Below are 9,634 nucleotides of genomic sequence, written 5' to 3' on the forward strand. Positions count from 1 at the left end.
AACCGAATAATTTACACATACTCACTTTTTAATTGAACAAACAAAAAGCTAAAATATATTTCTCCCCAGGATGAGTTGCTACCAATGCAGAATATTCAAAGCAAGCTAAATCAAAACTTTTATATAATTCAAGTGAAAAAATCATTCTCCCGCACTTCTCAAGCAACATCTGAAAAATTGTACATTTTGTCTTGCACTGAAAAAGGAAACATGGTGCATTCTCTCCCTGAATCACCAAAACTGACATTGAAGAAGGTAGCAAAAGGAAAAAGAAACATTTAGTTTCCTTTGATGAAGAAACAGAAGTACCAACCGAGCGACGTCACTCGCTCAAGCTGAAACAAAAACTGGAGCCAACAACTCCAGTAAAAAAGAAATAAGGTCACCACAAAATTCTCTTTCTCATTCTTTGTATGAATATGTTTATATTATATCTTTAATTAAACAACTATTGTTTTCCTTATAATCTTCCAATATATTCTACCCTCTTTCATTCTTTCTGGTAAACACATTTGCAGGATAACCTTTTTTTTTGCAATCACTTTTGCGTTTTGCGGAACATAGGTAATTTATATCATAACTTATTTACCCTATTCCCTTACTTAAACGTTCCACAATTTTCTTTTTACAAATTTTTAACATCAACCACAACTAAAATTTATTGATTCTTAAACAGTTCTTTTGTAGGGAAATCAATTCTCTTTTGAAACTTGCTTTTGACTTTTTGTCTTGCAACTAGATGTTCCAACAACATATATATCCATCAAACAAAGGTAATAAAAATTACATTTATTCAACTAATCTTAATTTATTTTGCACAATTTACTGCTTTCTTATTTCTGCATTTCTATTTCTTTGACTCCATTTATTTATTTTCATATATTACTATCTTTCTGCATTTCCAACTTGTTCTTGTGGAAACTAAAAAGTAGGATTCTTGTTATATGTCTTTCCACCTTTTTTATTGATATTATTCCTCTGAAACCAAAAGTTATAATGGTTGTGAAACCTACAGTAGATACAACTATGACTGACGTTTCTTAATATTTTGATATGAAAGTTTACAGGATAAGATTCATTTTAACCAGCTAGAGAACCAGCACAGGCATTAACAACTTTCTGATACATTTAGCTTTTATATAAGCAATAATCCTCAAAATTTAGAAACAGTCCAACTAGATCAAAAAAACAAATATTTGTTGATCTCTAATTTCTATGTATGTAGTTTGTTCTATAAACAAATGAAAGACTAATAATAAAATTGTAAATTATATAATTTGTTGTTCACCAACGCTTCAGTACCAGCCTTCCTTGATTAGCAATTACATAATCTCAGTTCCAGCTTTTATGACTTTAATCTAAAATTTAAAGTTTTAGATTGGCTATACAAACTGTGTTTATTTAGAGTTTCACTTTCTTTGATTTTCCATTATTGTCGCTCTTTTGCTGTATTAGATTTGCATAGGTCAATGCATTAACCTTACATCTTCGAAGAATTACAAGTGCTATTTGAAGGAAGTTATTTCAAATAGGATGAATTTCCTTTTCCTTTTTTTACTCCTTCCACGTGAAAAAAGAATCCATATAAGAAGAGGTCCAGTAATGAATTTGCAGTTTTGCTTCTAGCAAGGCAGCTTCCTGTATACTCGAAAAAACAAATGAAGTGGTCCACGAACACTGAACCTTAACATAAAATGTGTTTTATTGATGAAGCTAAAATGACACTATTTGTAATCCCAAAAAAAGGTTGCTAATGAAATTGGACTTGCTGCTATTGGAACATTTTTGTGAAGCAAGAACCTTGACATCTTTTTATTTTCCTGGATCTGTGGATTAGTCCTTTCCTTTTCTATTTCAGCGCTGGCGGATTCAGCAGTTTCTTTTGTCCTTCTCGTTATTAAATCCATTTGCGAAAAGATTCTTGTGGTTGAAAATGTGTGGAATATATTCTTTTTATATCCTTTTTTGCCCCTGAGCTGAACATACTGGTCAGGTACTATTTTGGAATAAACATGGATCCAATACCAGCGAGTGAGTCAGAAATGATGCACTACTTGCAAGAACAGGATGATCACAATTGTCGTCATCATCGTTATCATGGTTTGCACCTTATAAGTAGATCATCATGAGCATGATGATAATGGTGTGGCTGCTGCTGGGGTTGGAAGTGGTGGTGGTGAGTGCATAGAGGGTGACAATTCTGCTGATCCTGGAAATCTGTCTGATAACCACAATGGGATGGCAGTTAGTTTGCCACCCAAACCATTGCAGGGACTGTTCTTTGAAGTACGGTATGCTTCCTCTGTTTTCTTCTTCAAACTTTTGTTTTTCCTTTCCTTCTACATGCCATCATCTCTGTCTCTCTTGCTTCTAAGGAAGCTTTACTTTGTATAACTTTATAGTACATTTCTTGACTTCCAAGTATATACTAAATAGTTTTAGCAAATTCTTTTTCTTCAAATTTTAACCATTTGTTGGCTGTGGCTTCAACTATATCACTGTTTCTCAAACATTATAGAGTCACATGATTAATGGAAAAGACAGGTTTAGTTCGTTGTGCTCAACCTAAAGATTCGCTAAATTGATTTCAGTTAAACAATAGTGTCCTCTGGCTAATTTAAAAGCATAATCATTGAGTCAGTGGTAGAGATTTTTAGGCTATCACAATTTCATAGTAAAGAGTGCTCAGATAGCCCCTTAAGGCAATGTACTTGAATATAAGAGACTTTTACGTTGACATAAATATTAGTCTGACCTCGTTAGGCTATTTGCTCTAGCTGGTGATTCTATTTGCAAGACTCTTATAAATAATGATTTTGAAGGCTCTCTAACTTTTTCACTAACAAATTAATGAAATATGCTATTTACTTCCCTCTTTTTGTGCATGTGTACAACACTTTCAGCACTTCTTTCACAATAGTGTGAAGTCTAAGCATCAATTAATGTCATCTCCATCTTATCAATTCATTGTTGCAGCTAATTTGGTTGCTTCAGAAAAACATGCTGATGTTTACTACGGCATTGCAACTAGGTAAGTTTTCAAAAAAAAAAAAAATATATATATATATATATATATATATATATATATAATTCTGCAATGTAGAATAAACCAAGAGGTATTGAGGTGCTCTTATTCTTTCTTCTGGCGTATGCTTTCATGTGAAGCAAACAATTATCCCACGGAACATCTAATCATTAGCATTTGCCAAACCAATGGAAGATTAACATAATTATTGACTGTAAATTTAGTAGTCTTTTGTAAAAGCTGCAAGTTCTCTTAAATGTCTAGACTTTAGAAAGTTGCTTGTCTCCGCCTCTTAGTTATAATGATTACTTATCTTTCTGTTTGTTGAATGCACATTAGTGCTTTCTCTTCTTAATTTATTGGGTTGAATCTATTGGAAGTACCTAAGGTGGAGATTAGGGTCCATATTTATAACTGTAAAGGAGTGGAAATCTTAATATTAGATAAGTTTTTGGGTTTCACTTAATTACTCTTAAACATTGCATTACAATTTGATTCTAACTTTGTATGCTTTCTCTTCTCTTTCCCAGTTAATACCCAGATGCAATTTCTACAGTCAACTACAGCTACTTGAATCCAGATTGTAGCCCCTTACACAAAGAACATCAAAAATTTCATAACTTTTCTCTTTCTGACAAACTTGGCAATGTAATAGTATAACTTTGTTTCGCACAATATGAAGTATATTATCTTTATGTGAAGCATATTTAACTTGATAGTACTGGTTCCTTTTTGTTGGTTAAACTCCTATTAAACGAATAAGGAAGTACCTTTCGAAAGTCAAACCACTTTTATATAATGCCATTCGCCCGTGCTTTGCATAGGCTCGGGCCATCTAGTACTATATAGAAGCATGGGTTTTACCCATGCTTCGTCGTCAGTCCTCCTTAAAAATAAAAAAATAAAAAAAAAAAAAAAAAAAAAAAAAGTGGACCACATATTAAAAAAATCAAGCAATAATTCCCAAAGTATCCCCATTAAGTCAATAACGGTGGATTCATTGCCACATGTGTATCAACTCATTAGTGGGAGCAAATGAAATTATTGTATCAAAAAACATGGACTCCATATTATTTCTTTTCTTCAAAAAATTAAGTAGCCAAACCATACAATTTCCTTTCTTTTCTTATATTAACCTGAGATTTAATCTAGATATTTAACTGTTATATTTGCTATTCCGCCATGTCATTTATTTGTTATGTTTACTAAATAAATATACTTAAAATATTTATATTTTAAAATAAGATATAATAAATTACTTTTTTATTTTTATTCTTACTCTAATAAATGTGAAAAGAGATTAATATCATAAACGAAAAAATTATATTAAATGGAGACCAAATAATTAATAAGGTAAATTAGTCAAATTATAATTCTAATTGACGTTTCCTTAAAAAATCATGCGAAAGACAACATAACAAGTAAAATGAGCTAAACCAATAATATTTACCAAAAATTAAAAAATAGTAGTTCTTCATTTAAACAGAAAATCAAATTTCTACTTTGTTTCGTTTTAAACATGTAAAATTAATTTAACAATTTGAATTAGAATTATCCAAATCAAAATTTGATAAAAAAAATAATAAGTATTGTTTAGGTCCAATCTACATACATTAACAATAGAATATTTTACACCTTTAAATTAATCGAATTAAAATTCAAAGTATCAACTGATGCTTTAATATTGCCATTGTTTTATATCAAAGAGAGGAAAATAGTTTCCTTTTAAACAAGTCTTCTCTTTTAAAAAGTATTAATAAATTTTTGCCAACTTTGTATTTATAGTAAACACTAATATAATAAAGTTTTGATAAGGAGCACAAACTACAATGTTATATTAATCGTGTTTTGAACATAGTGTGTGTGTGTGTGTGTATGCATAAAAACAGCACAAACTTATGTACGTTTATTAGCAATATAAAATATATATAAATATATTATCACTACCCAAACACAACTACATACACATAGATACACTATAATCCAAAGTGTTGGGCCCGTGCGCAGCACGACCATACGCCGTCTAGTTATATAAAATAAACGCAAAAAGTAGAAAATATGGTCAACATTAGATATTAATAATCCAACTATCTTTGCCTCTATTATTCAAAATAATCATGGTTACGGAGTTTTCAATTTCACATATGAGATGGAGTTTCATCGGATAGAGTTTAATTTGTGAAATTTGAATGTCCTGAAGTTTCATTTGTGGATTTAAAATTCCACGACAATAACTACTTTCCAAGAAACATAGCAGTAAAATGGACAATAGACTTTATTTCTACGATTTGGTGTTGTTCGATACCACAGGGAAAATTATTGTATTTATATTAAGGGGTGTCAATGGTTTTGTAAAAATCGACTTAATCGATCTAATCGAACAGTATCGAACCGTTTATTAGAAGTTTTTAATAAAACTGATGATTTTTATATAAATTTCTAACCGTACCGAAAAATTGGGTAGGTCTTTTATTTTATAAAAATAAATTGAAAAAATATCGAACCGTACCGAATATATTTATATGTGTAATATATATTTTATTTATTAAGTTTAAAATTAATAAACCATTAAATTTTTCACCTTGTTATGTTATCCCTATTGAAACAAAATTAGTTCTAGCATGCACCTCAAGTAGTAACTGATTATAAGGCATTCCAACAATCTTTACTAGCAAGCTACAAGGTATTAGATATTTTTCCTCTCCTATAATTTAAATTCTTTAATTGAATACCGAATCTTATTAGACTCAGTTCTTGTGTCTCATCTTGATTGATTACTTCCCATTCGTGTGATCTAAATATTTTGTTTTTATTTAATATTATCGTACACTACTATAAAAATAGTGGGATGGATCTCTATTCTTGTCGTGATACATATTTTCTTAATTCTTCACCTTTTAAACAATAAAATGTCTAGAAAGTTCTTGACAAAGTCTTATGCAAGTATGCATGATATCGTGTATAACTTGTACTTGTGAATTCTATATGACGTTTTTTTTATAAAATACCGAAAAATTAACCAAACCGTATCGATACCGAAAAAAAACCAAGATGATGGTACGTTTTCGAAAAGTCCAATTTTGATTATACAAAATAAAATAACCAAAAAATTGGTATGATATAAATTTTATAAAATAACAGCCTAAACTGTATCATTGACACCCCTACTTATATATACTCTCTCTGTTTCAATTTATGTGAACCTATTTCGTTTTTAGTCCCTGCCAAAATAAATAACTTCTTTCCTAATTTGAAAATAAATTCACTTTATGAATGATTTATAGCCACACAAATATTCAAAACTTATTTTGAACAACAAATTTCAAAAGTCTCTTCTCTTTCTTAAATATCTTGCCCAATCAAATAGGTTCACACAAATTGAAACGAGGGAGTATTTAACTTGAGCGAGAAAAGGCCATAAATAGTCCCTTATCTATGGGAGTAGGTATAAAATGGTCCCTTAACTATACACTTACCGGTTTTAGTCCTTTAACTATTCAAAAACTTATTAAATTTGATCTCCGTCTATTTTTTATATAAACAGTGTACAAACCCATAAACCTCCGTGAGATTAATGTTAAACCATTCCTCAAACCTATCTCTCTCTCCCCCCGCTTTTTTTCCCTCAAGTTCATTCTTTAACCTCAACTTTTTTCCTCAAGTTCTCTCTCACTTTTCGTAACCGACGGACTCCCGTCGGTTTTTTTTTTTTGAAAATTAAAGAATGAAATGTAGGAACTTGGAATAGAACCCGGGTATGTTCCTTGGCATTAAAGGGCTTTACCACTAAACCACTGATATTCTTTGTTCATATACTTACATTGATTTAATTTATACTGTTTTTTCGCTCTAAAAACCAATGGAGTAGGTGGGTTTTTTTTTATAAAAAAAATTAAAAAAAAAAAAACTGACGAACTCCATCGATTTATTTTAGAAAATAATATAAAAATAATTATATTTTTTCTCGCATTTTTGAACAAAAAATAACCGACGCAGTCCGTCTGTTTTTGCCAGTTTTTTAGTAGTGTTTGAGAAGAATTGTTACAGTAAATTGTGTGCACGAGTTTGTCTTTTCGAATTTCGGTAGACTCAAGAGCGACACCAAAGTGTCGAATGCTTTTTTTTTTTTTTTTAACAAGAGGAACTCGAGGAAAAAGAAGCGAAGAGAGAGAGAGAGAGACAGGTTTGAAGAATGGTTTAACATTAATCTCACGGAGGTTTATGGGTTTGTACGCTGTTTGTATAAAAAATAGACGGAGATCAAATTTGATAAGTTTTTGAATAGTTGAAGGACTAAAATCGGTAAGTGTATAGTTAAGGGACCAATTTAGATCTACTCCATAAATAAGCGACTATTTATGGCCTTTTCTCTAACTTGAGCTTTTTGAGAATAGTGACGCACAGTTCAAAATTTGGTGAATAATAAGTGTATCCCTCCATTTCCTCAAGTATTCCCTTACAATCTTGTCATGTGTCCTCCTAATAAATCAGATTTATTCAATTAATCAAAAAGAATTTAAGCATGATAAACAGCTCTCTCTTTCCTCCTGTTGTAAGATTAATTCCTTCTTTTTCTCCTAAATCTTTAAAGAAAAATCATCATCCCGCAATTTCAAATATTTATCAGCAGTAAATAAAATCTTCTCCTTCAACTTTGTCTTCCATATAGTCATCAATTTCTTTAAATTATTAACTGCTGTTTTTTCTTTTTCTTCACGGCAAAACACCTTTCATCTAATGCTCTTACCCATCATATTTCCTAAGTTCGTTATGTTCATCTCCTTGATTGCATTAAAACTGAAAGGAAAATGTTTTAATTTACAGATCTTGAACTCTTAAACAAGAAGATGAAATGGAGAAAGAATTTCTTTGAAACAAATAACCCACATAGGAAATGTAAAACAAATTTCTGAGAGAAAAAATATGAAAGCAAAAATTGAAAAATTTGAATCATCACAAGAAACAAGCTACGGGTGCTATAAAATTGAACTAACAAAATTCGAATTTGTTTATGTTTTCTGTAAGATTTGAGAGAGAAGAAATCTTTTAGAGCAGCCACGTGAGGAGAGAGAGAGATTTGTTTATCATGATTAAATTCTTTTGATTAATTGAATAAATCTGATCCATTGGATCATTAGGAGGACACATGTCAAGATTGTAAGGGGTAGTACGGAGGGATCTTGACTGGAGTGGAGCCAACTCTAGAAATATTTATCTATAACTAGATGATAAAAGCCGGTGCTAGCACGGGTCCAACACAAAAAATAGCATCATAATTTTTTTAGTCTATCTAAAAAAGAATGATATATTTTTATGTTTAGAAATTATTCAACTTGAAATTTTTCCTTTTACCATTAATGAAATGAAATCCACATAAATATCTATGACTTATTTTAGACCATAAATTTTAAAGATCTTTCTTTCTTTTTTAAGTTTTGTGCCTAGTCAAAGTATATTACATAAATTAGAACAGGAGAGTACATTTTAGTAATATAATTATGGAATTTTTATTATAGAAAGTATTATAATTCAATTAATTGAAAATATTAATAAATTATTTTATTTAGTCCGCTTCTCCCATATATGACTTCCTGGTTGGTTCTCCAATTGAAAGATTTGAAATACACCTTCTGCTATCGAGTTTCATGTCATCATCTCTTTCTACTCAACAACACTGCAAAGCGTTTTCACGTGTTATCATTTGTTATAGTCTTAAATTTTTAAGTATAGACCAACTTCATCATTTTATTTCATCTTCTTGATGTTATTCTTCATTATTTGTGCGAGATATATGTGTCTAAAATTAGTGCATTTTTATCCTTACACAGAGGTATAAGTTTTAAATCTTTTGGTTTTATGACTTCTTTAGCGGTTTTTGTATTCAATTTAAATCGTTATTTTTTTTCCTGAATTTCTCTTCTTTAATTTTTCTCTAAGCGTACCTTTACCATTTTCTTAATTTATTATCATTATTTAAATGTCCTTTTTTTTTGCAATTGTCTCTTACTTCTTCACGTGGACCTCACCTTTTTTTTTTTGCAATTATCTCCTACTTCTTCACGTGGACCCCACTTAACCTTTTTTTAAAATAATTATCTCCTAATTCTTCACGTGGACCCCACCTTAATTTTTAATTTTAATTAACTATATTAGAAGAGTGGGTGGTTGATGACCAAACCCACTCTTCTAATATAGTGATGACAAGGTTAGAATCGATGACCTGCGCCTTCCACGCACACTGTTAAAACTTTGCTCTCCAAAGGAAAATGAAAAGTGCTTAAATTAGACAGGATCCACGTTATCTTGCATTTGGTTTTTGCATAGGTCTCTTCGTAATACTAGGATTCTCATCACCATTTGTATGTGATACAATATGATTACACATTGACTTAAAATATTTATTTGACTTGTATATTATATTGGTCAGTTGTTGAAATATATTGAAGTATACTGGACGGTTTTGGATTCTAAAACTTGGTAAACTCGAAGCATGAAAAGATGCTGCCAGACAATTATAGACATCACAAAGTATAATATAAATAACGATTTAGAGAGTGCAAACAAAATTATGACAACTAATGTAACAGACATATTCTGCTAATATTCCAA

At 30.5% G+C, this 9,634-nt stretch overlaps 1 long non-coding RNA gene across 1 annotated transcript; it reads left to right on the top strand.

Moving 5' to 3' along the window:
• The first annotated feature begins 37 nt into the window (after positions 1-37).
• LOC132060156 (uncharacterized) lies at positions 38-3,741 on the top strand. Its single transcript, XR_009415890.1, has 7 exons — positions 38-381; positions 519-564; positions 677-773; positions 1,994-2,160; positions 2,191-2,291; positions 2,977-3,031; positions 3,556-3,741. It is a non-coding gene; the product is annotated as an uncharacterized LOC132060156 (long non-coding RNA).
• The last annotated feature ends 5,893 nt before the right edge of the window (positions 3,742-9,634 follow it).

This window comes from Lycium ferocissimum, chromosome 6 (assembly GCF_029784015.1).
Source record: "Lycium ferocissimum isolate CSIRO_LF1 chromosome 6, AGI_CSIRO_Lferr_CH_V1, whole genome shotgun sequence".
NCBI classification, from domain to species: domain Eukaryota; kingdom Viridiplantae; phylum Streptophyta; class Magnoliopsida; order Solanales; family Solanaceae; genus Lycium; species Lycium ferocissimum.